Raw genomic sequence first — 11,006 nt, 5'->3', positions numbered from 1 at the left:
TTAATTCAATTTAGTCGATTCATTGAATTTGGCCATAATTGAAATTGATTAGACCATAATCGTAATACAATTGCAGATTAATTTTTAATATGGCTAGATTTTAAATTAAAATTGACATAATTAAAAATACTAAAAATTACATAAATACACAACTTATGTTTTCAATATTACAAAAAATCTCAACTCCCTAAACATATTACAAAAATACCACATATACATAGAATGTTATGTATATGTCGGCTATATTATGTATATTAATAGGGAGAGAGAGTAAAGTGATTAAAAAAGTGAGAAAGTGTGTAATTACTTTTAAAAGGTTGGTATTTATATTATTTATACTTAAAAATATCCCAAAACCCTTCCACTCAACCCCTTTCCAACTTTTAATTAGGCCACCAATCGACCTTTTTGATCTTCCACCCCAGCCCAACCTAAATCTACCTACAACCCAGCCCCCACAGCAAGTCCCTATTCAATAACAATGGTACCAGCCCAAAACAGCCTGAATCCGTCCACTAACCCAACCCCACAAATCTGCCGACCCAAAACAACCCAAAATCCCTACCGACCCGGCCTACATCCCATATTCTCTTTCTCCCCTTATCTGTATCACAACAACAACACACAAACACACCCCAATAACAGCGTACATATCAACGGCAGAACCCGTAACAATGACAACAATAGTCAAGAACGCTAACAACGCTAACAACGTTCAAACACGCATACAACAGCAATTCCAACGCGCACAACCACCAACAACTTCAGCGTAAACAACGACAACAACTCCATTAAACCTAGCTTCCCAATTTACTATTTTATCCCTCTCGTGCAAGCCATTTATGGCTAAGAAATCAGGCGCTTTCATGATTTTCAGTACATGGTTCAGTATTTCGAGCAAAAAATTAATTAACCCCTTTGACCAACACAGTCAACGTCCCCTTTTCTCCATTTATCCACTGATTTCTAAGTACAAGGCCATTAATGGTTTTTTCCTACAGTGGATTTCAAAAATTTCCCAAGAAAATCACTTAAATTCAGATTTGAAATCCATAACCCTAACCTTTTCCCCCCAAATTTCCCTATTATAGATAGTGAGGGATAAGGGTGAAAAGGAGGATTTTGGGGGGGGGGGGGGGGGGGGGGGGGATTTGAGTATTTTGAAGGAGCATTCCTTTAATACCACGTAACTAAGAGTCCACAAATAAAATACGTTTAATTTATGAAAAACAATTTGAATTTCGTCGAAGCCTTGTTTGAATTCCGGTGTGTTGGAATCTCTAACTCAGCCGGAAGTCCCGATCGCTGCCCAAAAACAGGTGTGACACCTTATATTTTAAATTATTCTTTTTTACAGTTTGAGGTTATAACGTGAATCCTACTGTATCCATGAGTTTGGGGGCTGATGTTTGAGCTTTATGTTTTTTTTTTTTTAATTATTGAGAGTTGAAGATTGGGTCTTATCGAAATACGCTTGTGAAAAATCTTCTAACTTCGTTTATTTCGTGGAATTTTTTGTCGCTGTTTTAGCTTATGAAATTATTACTATTATTATCATTATGGTTATTTTTCTTATAAAGAGACTAGAGAAGTGAAATTCATCACTATTGTATCTTGTTGCTTTCGAGGAATATTTCCTGTTTCCTTTCTTCTTTTTTGTTTTTTTCTGTATATCACTTAACTATAATTAAGTTATATATAGATAAGTGCAATGCAAACATCTTATTTTAACATTAATAATTAGTTTGGTATATGCATGTATTAGTGTTGGTAAACATCAATGAGTAAATATGTTGTGTGGTGTAATTTTGAGAAAAATGTTCAAGTCTCTCATGCCCAAAAGTTTCAACTATACAATAGAGACCTTTAACTTCAAGTGTTCGATTGATCACGTGATTCTTATGTTTCATTTTATGGTTTCAATCCTATTATTTGTGATAAACTATTTTCAAGTAATTTTGGAGAATTTTGGTCTGTTTTGTTTTGCTGTTGTTATGAGTTGGTTCTCTTTTGTTCAAACGACAATGTTTTCTTTACATATGGCGTTGTGTGGTTGCATATTTGAATCCTCATTCAGTTTTCATTTTGTCTGTGAATTTATATGTTTCCTTTGACATGTGTAGAGTGGAAAAATGGTTATTAAAAGATAACAAGTTCTTGAGTTATTTTAGATAGCATTTTAAATTGACAAATTTCAAGATTCTTCAATATGTAAAATTTAACATGAGTTTCTATTTTTTAAGAAAATCCCTCCATATTTTTCACTATTCAGTAGGAATGTAGCGATGTTCGTCCTTTATTTATTTATTTAGTGGCTCCTTTTGTATGTTGTTTCGGCTTATTAGAATAATAATCTTGTTTTTTTTCGTGCATGGAAACCTTTCGAGTCCATCAGGGCCGTCACATGTGATCCTTTGCATTTTCCTAGGCCAATAAGGCCCATTCCATTGAGTTAAGCCTCATTGAAGCCCGAAAATGGACTGATATACATCATCGGGCATTGGTATACAAGATGGTATACACTTGTATACAGTGGATATACATTGGGATAACTGAATCTGAACATACTGCATGGTGCACTTAACAAAATGTAAGTAGACGCGCTGATTCATACATTGATATACAGAGTATAGGCGGTAGTATACCAAAAAACGCAAAGAAAAGGAGGTGTGTTATACAACTGGTATACATGCAGGGAAATGGACCTAAAATCCATAAAATTGCAAACCCAAAGGCTGGGCAGCTCGCTGATGGGCCAAAAAGGGCTCAACTCCAACTTTAATCTTTTATTCTCTTATAAATTGCAATTTATGCTTGTTTATTTTCACTAACTTAAATTAATTAATACAGTGTTTCCCCATGTTGTTGCTATTATATTTTACCTTAATTTTCATACTTGATTCTCAATTTTCTCACTTAATTTATCTCGTCTAAATGGATTAAAGTGTTTATTTCAATTTTTCTTCCTAAAACTAGTTTTAATAGTTAAGTCTGCTACTTTAAAATGACACTTGTCGTGTTCATATGACTAATAGTCTACTTTGGTTAAAATAATTTTTTCTCAAATTCAAGAGACTAATTTTTCTTGTAAATTCTAATTTTCATAATAGATAAAATACTTCTAACATGACATTCTCCTAATATTTTGCAAAGGTGTTATTCATAACAAAATTGACCCTTCTTTATATATAATAAAAGTAATGATAATAATAATAAATAATTATGTAATTAATTTTTATCATAAAAACACAAGCTTATTTCCTTCTTAAATCCCAATGTACCACTTAGTTTAAATAGATTTTTCACTTTAATTCAAATAGAATATTTCATAATTTTTTCTTAGAAATAATTATGAATTAAGTAGAATTTTTTCAAATAAAATATTCCTTGATTTTTTCTCAAATTCTAACTTTTCGTAATTGTTATGAATTAAGTAAAATATTTCTCAAGTAGAATATTTTGTAATTTTTCTCAAAAATTCATCATGAATTAAGTGGAATATTTCAAAATAAATATTGGCTTAAGTAGAATATGTTGTAGCTTTCTCTTTAATTCAAGTAGAATATTTCTCGTTTTAATAAACAAATGCCAGTTTTAAACATACAAATAAATGATTTTATGAAGTATAAATTTCATAAATCCCAATATTTTAGAAGTAATTACATCCCATCTCATTTTTTTTAATTAGTTTAGTCTCTCTCCCGTTTAATATACATTCTTTAAAAGGCATATACATAACAAGTAATGTATATTGTAATCTGTTAGAATCCTAGAAAATAGGGAGTAACGGATATTCAACATTCATTGATGTAAATGGTGCAATTAATTTAATTCGTGGATTACTGTATCCCATAAATCATGTTTCATAAACGGAATTTCAAATTTTAAAAATCACAAATACCTAAAAACGCAAATCTGAAGCAAAAGCATAAATCAAAAATCAAATTTCATCTCTGTTTTTTGTTGTTTACTGAAGAAAGCAAATTATTTCCAATTATTGAAGATGAATATTGCTATTCTTTTAAGGTACTCGGGTAAATGGAAATCTCAAACAGAATATGTGGATTATAAAAGTGAAAAGATTGTTGTTGCTGAATCAGTAAATTATTTGAGGTTGATTTCGTCAATTGTTGATGAACTAAACATTGATGAAACTCGAAAAAATATTGATGTACGTTATGTTGTTGACGGGAATGATTCACCTTTTCATATCCGTAACGATAATAACGTACGATTGTATGTCGAGTTGAAAAAAAATTAACCGACGTTCATGATGTATCCGTTATGTAATTCAACAACACAAAAATGTGAAGATGACATATTGTTTGATAGGGAAACATGAGTTGTGGTTTGCCTAGAAGGTTTTGAATCTGATGCTTTGGCTTTATCTGTTGTTAAGACACAAAATGAGTATGTTTTGTATGTATCAGAGGTTGAAGATAACTTGATATGTGATAGCAAGAGCATTGATGTAAAGGTGAAACAGATGTATAAGGATAAAAATATGCTTATTTCAGTGATGTCGAAATATAAGGTGACTACTGGATTCAATGTTAGAGCAAAACGATCAGACAAAAAAAGGTGAAATCGTATTTTTTTTATACTAAGCGGTATGATATATGAAATCATTGAATGCTTTATATTATTTGTTTTTAATTAAAATGTTACATATAGTTGCATGAACATGTGTATTTTTTTGTGCTAAAACTAAAATCGAAATACAAATTATCAGTGTGACCTTTGCAATATTTGTTTGTTAGTATGTTGAAGTTATGTATGTTTATGTGAGGTGATGAATTTCAATTTACAAATTTTTTTTTATTTTCTAAAAAGCCATCGGATACATACGAAAAAACTGGTTACCATTTTCTTTGTTATTAATATTTCTGAGGTGCTTGGTTTAATATACATATAAGATGCTATGTCTATGATTTTAATTGTTTATATTATCAGTTTTGGTAAGGAAAATATGTTATGTATATTAAAACATATACATAAGTAATTATGTATGTGTAAACATATACATAACTGATAACTTGTCAGTAGATGTGTTATTTAATCCATAATCTGCATACTTCGTCTTTAAAGTTTATTACGTGAATTATTAGATTGTATATAGCTTTCTTTGATGAAATATTATGCATGTCTATGCTGTATTATAATGGATTTGTAACAATTAAATCATTAAAATTTATGAAATAATGCAAAATATAATCATTTGAATAGTGTTTTTTATATTTCAGCTATGTACTCCTCTGTTACAATGAGAAATGTACGTGGAAGTTGGAAGCATCTAGTTATAAAAAAAAGATGTTTTAATGATTCAAAAATTTAATCCAAAACATACATGCAATTTGAGGGATAGGGTACTGCAGAATATTTTGGCGATAACTTCTTTTGTATGTGAATTCACAATTTCAAAACTAGTTAACTATAAGAGAAGGCACACACCGGGGGACATCATTGAAGAAATGAAAGTTGTATATGGTGTGGATATGAATTATATGAAAGCATGGCATGGGAAGGAACGTGTCATCGCTTTGCTGAGGGGTGGACCTGCGGATGGTTATAGACAGACGCCGAGATACATTTATATGTTAAAAAATGTATATCCTAATTCACACGTTGCAATGCACAAATCATGGGATAATCGGTTCATGTATTTGTTTATAGCATTGCATCCAATGATAAGGGTTTTTGAGTGTTGCAGCCCTATTGTTGTTGTTGATGGTGCACATTTAAGTGGACCATATTAAGGCACTTTTGTCTCAGCAAGTACTCTTGATGGTGCAGGTATGTGAAAAATCATAAATCCTTGATTTTTTTTAAACATTCATTGTATTTCATATTTAATTTTTTTTTAAGTTATTGAAAAAAATTTATTATTTTTTTGTATTTAAAAAAAACAGTAAAAATTATATTTATTATCACGTACATAGTTATGTATATTCTAATAACATATGTTAACTATGTATATGTTAACATATACATCTATGTATATGTTAACACATAAAAATTTTGTCCAGTAGACTTAAAAAAAATCTTGTTGTTCTTCTACTAATACAGTTTTTACTTAATTTAGGATGCATATTACCACTTGCGTATGGGGTTGTGGATATTGAGAATGATAATTCATGGAAATGGTTTTTCAATCAGTTCAAAACTACATTCGGTGAACGTGAAAACATGTGTGTTGTTTCTGATAGGAACGAAAGTTTTATAAAAGCTGTCAGTGTCGTATATCCAAATGTCCAACATCTTGCGTGTATATGGCATCTTTGAAAAAATGTTTGTAGTTACTTTCATAAAAGCAAAGAAAGTATCAGTGATTTGTTTTATTCAATGGCTAAAGCTTATAGGGAAGATGATTTTGAATATTTGATGGCAAAGATTGAAAAAGCTGATCCGAGAGTGAAAAAGAATTTACAAGAAGCTGGATATGAAAAGTAGAGTAGATGTCATTCACCGGTAAATAGAGGTCGGATGATGACCTCGAATATTGCTGAGTGTATTAATGGTTGTTTGGTAGAGGCCCGGGGATTGTCAATATATGAATTCTTAGAAGAAGTTCGAATATTATTTGGTTCTTGGAACTGTAAGAACAGTGAAATAACTTCTTATACAAGTACCACTTTGGATCGTCGATTTGAAGAAATTCTTACTCTCAACGGTGTGAAAGCTTTGAGAATGACGGTATGTACAAGTTTTAATTTTTTGAAATGTGCATTTATATATAGTATTTGTTTGACTGAAAATTAGTGTATTTAAATTTATATTGCCAGTAAAAAATATTTGGTTGGAATTTTGTTATTTATTATTTAGGTGAAGGCTTCTTTAATATATATATATATTCGGTTTATGAATCTGGGAGAAGATACATTATTGATTTAGAAAATGGCTCATGCAACTGTGCGAGGTTTCAAATAGATCAAATCTCTTGTGCTCACGCTATAGCTGTATTGAAGTCTAAACATGTAAAAGATTTTGGAGATTACTGTTCAGAATACTACAAGCCAAATACATTGGTCAAGACATATGAGGTTTCAATCGTTCCAATGCCAAACAAGAAATACTGGGATGTTCCCAACAATGTAGATGAAGAAGAAGTGTTGCCACCATTATACAAAAGATTTCCAGGTAGACCGAAGAAAGGGAGGAAGAAGAAATCAAGTGAAACACTTTCTTCAAGCACAAATCGTTGTGGATGATGCGGCCATGAAGGACACAATAGTCGTTTATGCAATTTTTTTTCAAAGGAGAACTAGTTTATTGTTTTGCTATACTCTTGAAGAGTATAACTGATTTATTTCCGTATTTTTTTCTTTTAAATAAATTATTGTTTATTTCGATTTTAATTTTAGTGTTAATTTATTTTTCTTATTTGTGATTTTTATGTGTACGTTGGTGTATTTTCATAAGTGCTTTGAAATATTCTAGAGTAACACAGTTGTGTATATTATCAAACAATGGTAACCTGTATAACATAAAACGTACATAGCTCCAATGTAAAAGTTGTGATGTGTATGTTTAATTTTTTTAAAAACTAAATTTTGAAAATCAACTGTTATGTGTTTCTGTATAATGTTGAATTAACTTATTGTTTTGCTATACTTACGAAAAGAAATGAAATAATGTTGGAAATCAGTAGGTGGTACAGTTATGTATATTATATAACATACATAAATTGTATTTATAGCCTTTAACTCAGATATATGTTTTATGTATATTATATATTAATTAATATAGATAATTTAATATACATAGCTCTGTTATGTAACGTCTGAGTTGTAAATGTAAACATATAGTTGTAAACAAAAAATTTTAAAAACAAATATTATGAGTTTTACATATAGCATTAAATGAACTTACTTCTAAATATTCTATATCTTTTGTTTTAAAATATTCAATTAAATTCATTTTTATAAGGTTTTCTGTTAATTTTATTTCTTCTATTTCTCGTTCCCAGTATTTTAGATATTCGTAGTTTATCATTTTATTCTTCTAAAGTAAATGTATAATAATCTATTGTACTTGTACTATATTTAATATCTTGTTTGAGGTTATTAATACTACTAACTATTTTTTCTTGTTCTCTCTTTAATGAATTTTTTAAACTATCTAAACTTTTATCTTTGTTTTTTTCTAAATTTTTCAAGGTTTCGTCTATCCATTTTATTTTTTCTGTTAGATTTTCCATTACTTCTCTAATTTGTTTTCTATAATTAATTTCTTTATGTAGGTCTTCTAGGTTTACTCTAATTTTCTTAATATATCCTGACATTTTTAGTATGTATAATATCCATCTGAATCTAAATAATATTGATGTTCATAATATATGCGTAAGTTTTCTATACTGTTTAATAATTCCTCCTCTTCATAATCTTGTAATTTTTTCCATATTATTTTCTTTATGTCTATAATTTCTATATCTCTAAGTATATATAAAACAAGTATCTTAATATCATCTGTCATTTAGGCTTGATTAAATGTTTTTTTATAATATTTCTCAGTTGTTTGTTTTAGTCTAAGTAATTCTTGCATATTTTCATTAAGGAATTCTATATATTTTATATCTTTAGTTTCCATGTATTTGTCTAAATTTATTTTCATTTATTTTTCTACTAATTGTATATTTCTTATATCATTTTCCCAAAATTCTAAATATACATAATTTATCATAGTTGACATGTAGGTTTGGTATATATGTGTTTGTAAGTGTAATTAGGTTTTTGTGGTATGTAATTTATTCTAGTCATATAATATTTATCAAATGCATTTTCTAATATAATTTTTCTTATATCTACTACTTCTATATGCTTAAGTGCATATAAAATAAGTATTTTAAATTTATCTACCATTTCGTCAGATAAATAATTATTCATTTTTTCATAAAATTGCTATTTTCAGAATATTTTCTTCAATCATACACATGACAAAATATGATCATATTATATTACTGTATACTAGATTATTCTTAAATAACATGTTCGTTGGTCACTATTAGCATGTTAATCCAGATACTTTTTCCTTAAACAGCGCCTCAACTCTGGCTACTCCCCACCACAGATTCTTGCCTTATTGGTTTCACCTTTAGGATGACATAGTTCTTAGAAATTTTTCTCCGTTTCCACTTTGCTAATAAACTTCTTAACAAGCTATTCTTCGAATAATTCTACTATAAAGTAACTAACATGAACTTATCTTATCATATCATGATTGTTAGGAATTATGAATTTAGCTATTCATAATACTGAATAAATATACCTATTCTGGTAAGTTTGATAATCCTAAGTTTTGTTCCTCCATAGATTTTTCCATTGAAATACACCTGTTTTTAAATAAATAAGCAAAATATTTGTTGTAGACAAGAGAGAATTTTTTGCTTCAACGCATGAAGGCTTGTCCTTCTCATGCCTCCGATGCCTTCTATTTATAATGAGAAACTTTACATAATTTTACACGTTTCTAAACAATCTAAAGACTTAAAAGTCTTTTTCTACCTAACCTAATTAAAGTTCTGACATATTTTACATGAAAATCTTTAAAAAGACTTTAATTTCTAACTATAAGATAAAAATTAATCTTTTGGCTTGAAAAGTCAAAAAAGCCTATTCTATCTAAAGACTTTACAAAATTTATACAATAAACTTTACATAAAGTAAAGTTATGCTATTTTATTCATATGTCTTTTGTTTTTATCTCTTTCTTCCGTATCTGCTTTGGTTATCTTCTCTATTTTTTGTTAGCGTAGCATCACATCTGGAATAAAGTTGCGCTTGCCACTACATCTGCTGCATATGTGGTCTTTGAATTTTTGGCCAACTTTTTCACAAAATTGATCCATAGCTTCTTTTGAAATAATTCCCTTATTGATAGATCTCGTGAATGGTTGTTCTTCTGGTCCGAGGAGTGTTAATCCCCATTTTCTAAGTTCTTCCATGTCATGGTCTCTAACTTCTTTGCAAGTTGATTAAATCAATGCTTGATTCCTTGAATTATATATCCAAACTGACTTTTTATTTGAATAATTATTAAGTAATTCTGATAATATATTGCTTATTCCAATAACTCTTTTGTTGCGGTAAAATGCTGATATCTTCATTTTTGGTATCTCGGTCTGTTCACATATTTCTTCCGAAATAATATAATCTCTGGTCATACCCATTTTGACCACATTAATAGTCTGTTTAATTTTGTCAAATAATATTTTTGCTGGTGTGGAATAAAATCGAACATAGAATAATTGTCCGTTAGTAATTCTCTTGTAAGTCATAAATTCTTTGTGAATTTCTGGGATTCCTGCTAACTCTTCTCCATCAGTTGTATAAACTGTAGATAATAGTCCATAATAGTAACATGATTTAATTAAATTTGGGCTTGTACCTGGTAAGACAATAAGTTTATTGTAATTTTGACATTTCTGGGTAATATATCCTTTTTGTTGTGCGGCTATCTCTTCACTTTGAATAGGTTTGGTATTTAATAAGGTTTGTAAGGTGTGTATGTTGTCAATGTATTTACGAGAAGAATAATTATATATCTGTTTTTCTTGGTTAAGTGATTCAAAATAGATATGTATTTAGGGAGGTGCAAATGCTTCTACATTTTGTATATTTGGTGTATATGGTTTTGAAAATATTTGGCTGAGGTTATAATTCTTTTTCTTTGGTATTTCAGGTCTATTTTGAGTGACTATATTTTTATCTTTAGATGTGCCTGCAGCTGTAATTGAAGTTTCGGCAATAATTTGAGTTTTAAGGTGTTTCTCATCGTCACCTTCTAGATCTAGTTTTTTAATGTGCTCTTCCTGTATAGTATCTTGTTTTTTATAGTGCTCGACTTGCACTTTTACATTTGTAACTTTAGTAATTATTGTAATAACTCGTTCTTGTAATAACTCCATTTGTTTAAACATTTGGAGCAATAAATCAGTCTGGGTATCTTTGGCATCAGCCTCTTCCATTGGTAAATCAGTTTGAGTAGCTTTGTCTTGATAAGTAATTTGC

General features: G+C 29.3%; 1 long non-coding RNA gene and 1 pseudogene across 1 annotated transcript; both read left to right on the top strand.

The window, feature by feature from the left end:
* Positions 1-427: 427 nt before the first annotated feature.
* LOC107851874 lies at positions 428-2,860 on the top strand. Its single transcript, XR_001669213.2, has 2 exons — positions 428-1,319; positions 2,396-2,860. It is a non-coding gene; the product is annotated as an uncharacterized LOC107851874 (long non-coding RNA).
* A 3,139-nt stretch (positions 2,861-5,999) lies between these two features.
* Positions 6,000-7,307, top strand: LOC107849977 (annotated as a pseudogene).
* The last annotated feature ends 3,699 nt before the right edge of the window (positions 7,308-11,006 follow it).

The sequence above is a fragment of the Capsicum annuum genome, chromosome 12 (genome assembly GCF_002878395.1).
Source record: "Capsicum annuum cultivar UCD-10X-F1 chromosome 12, UCD10Xv1.1, whole genome shotgun sequence".
Classification (NCBI taxonomy): domain Eukaryota; kingdom Viridiplantae; phylum Streptophyta; class Magnoliopsida; order Solanales; family Solanaceae; genus Capsicum; species Capsicum annuum.
The sequence above is the reverse complement of the archived record's forward strand: the minus strand, read 5'-3'. Positions and strand labels throughout refer to the sequence as shown.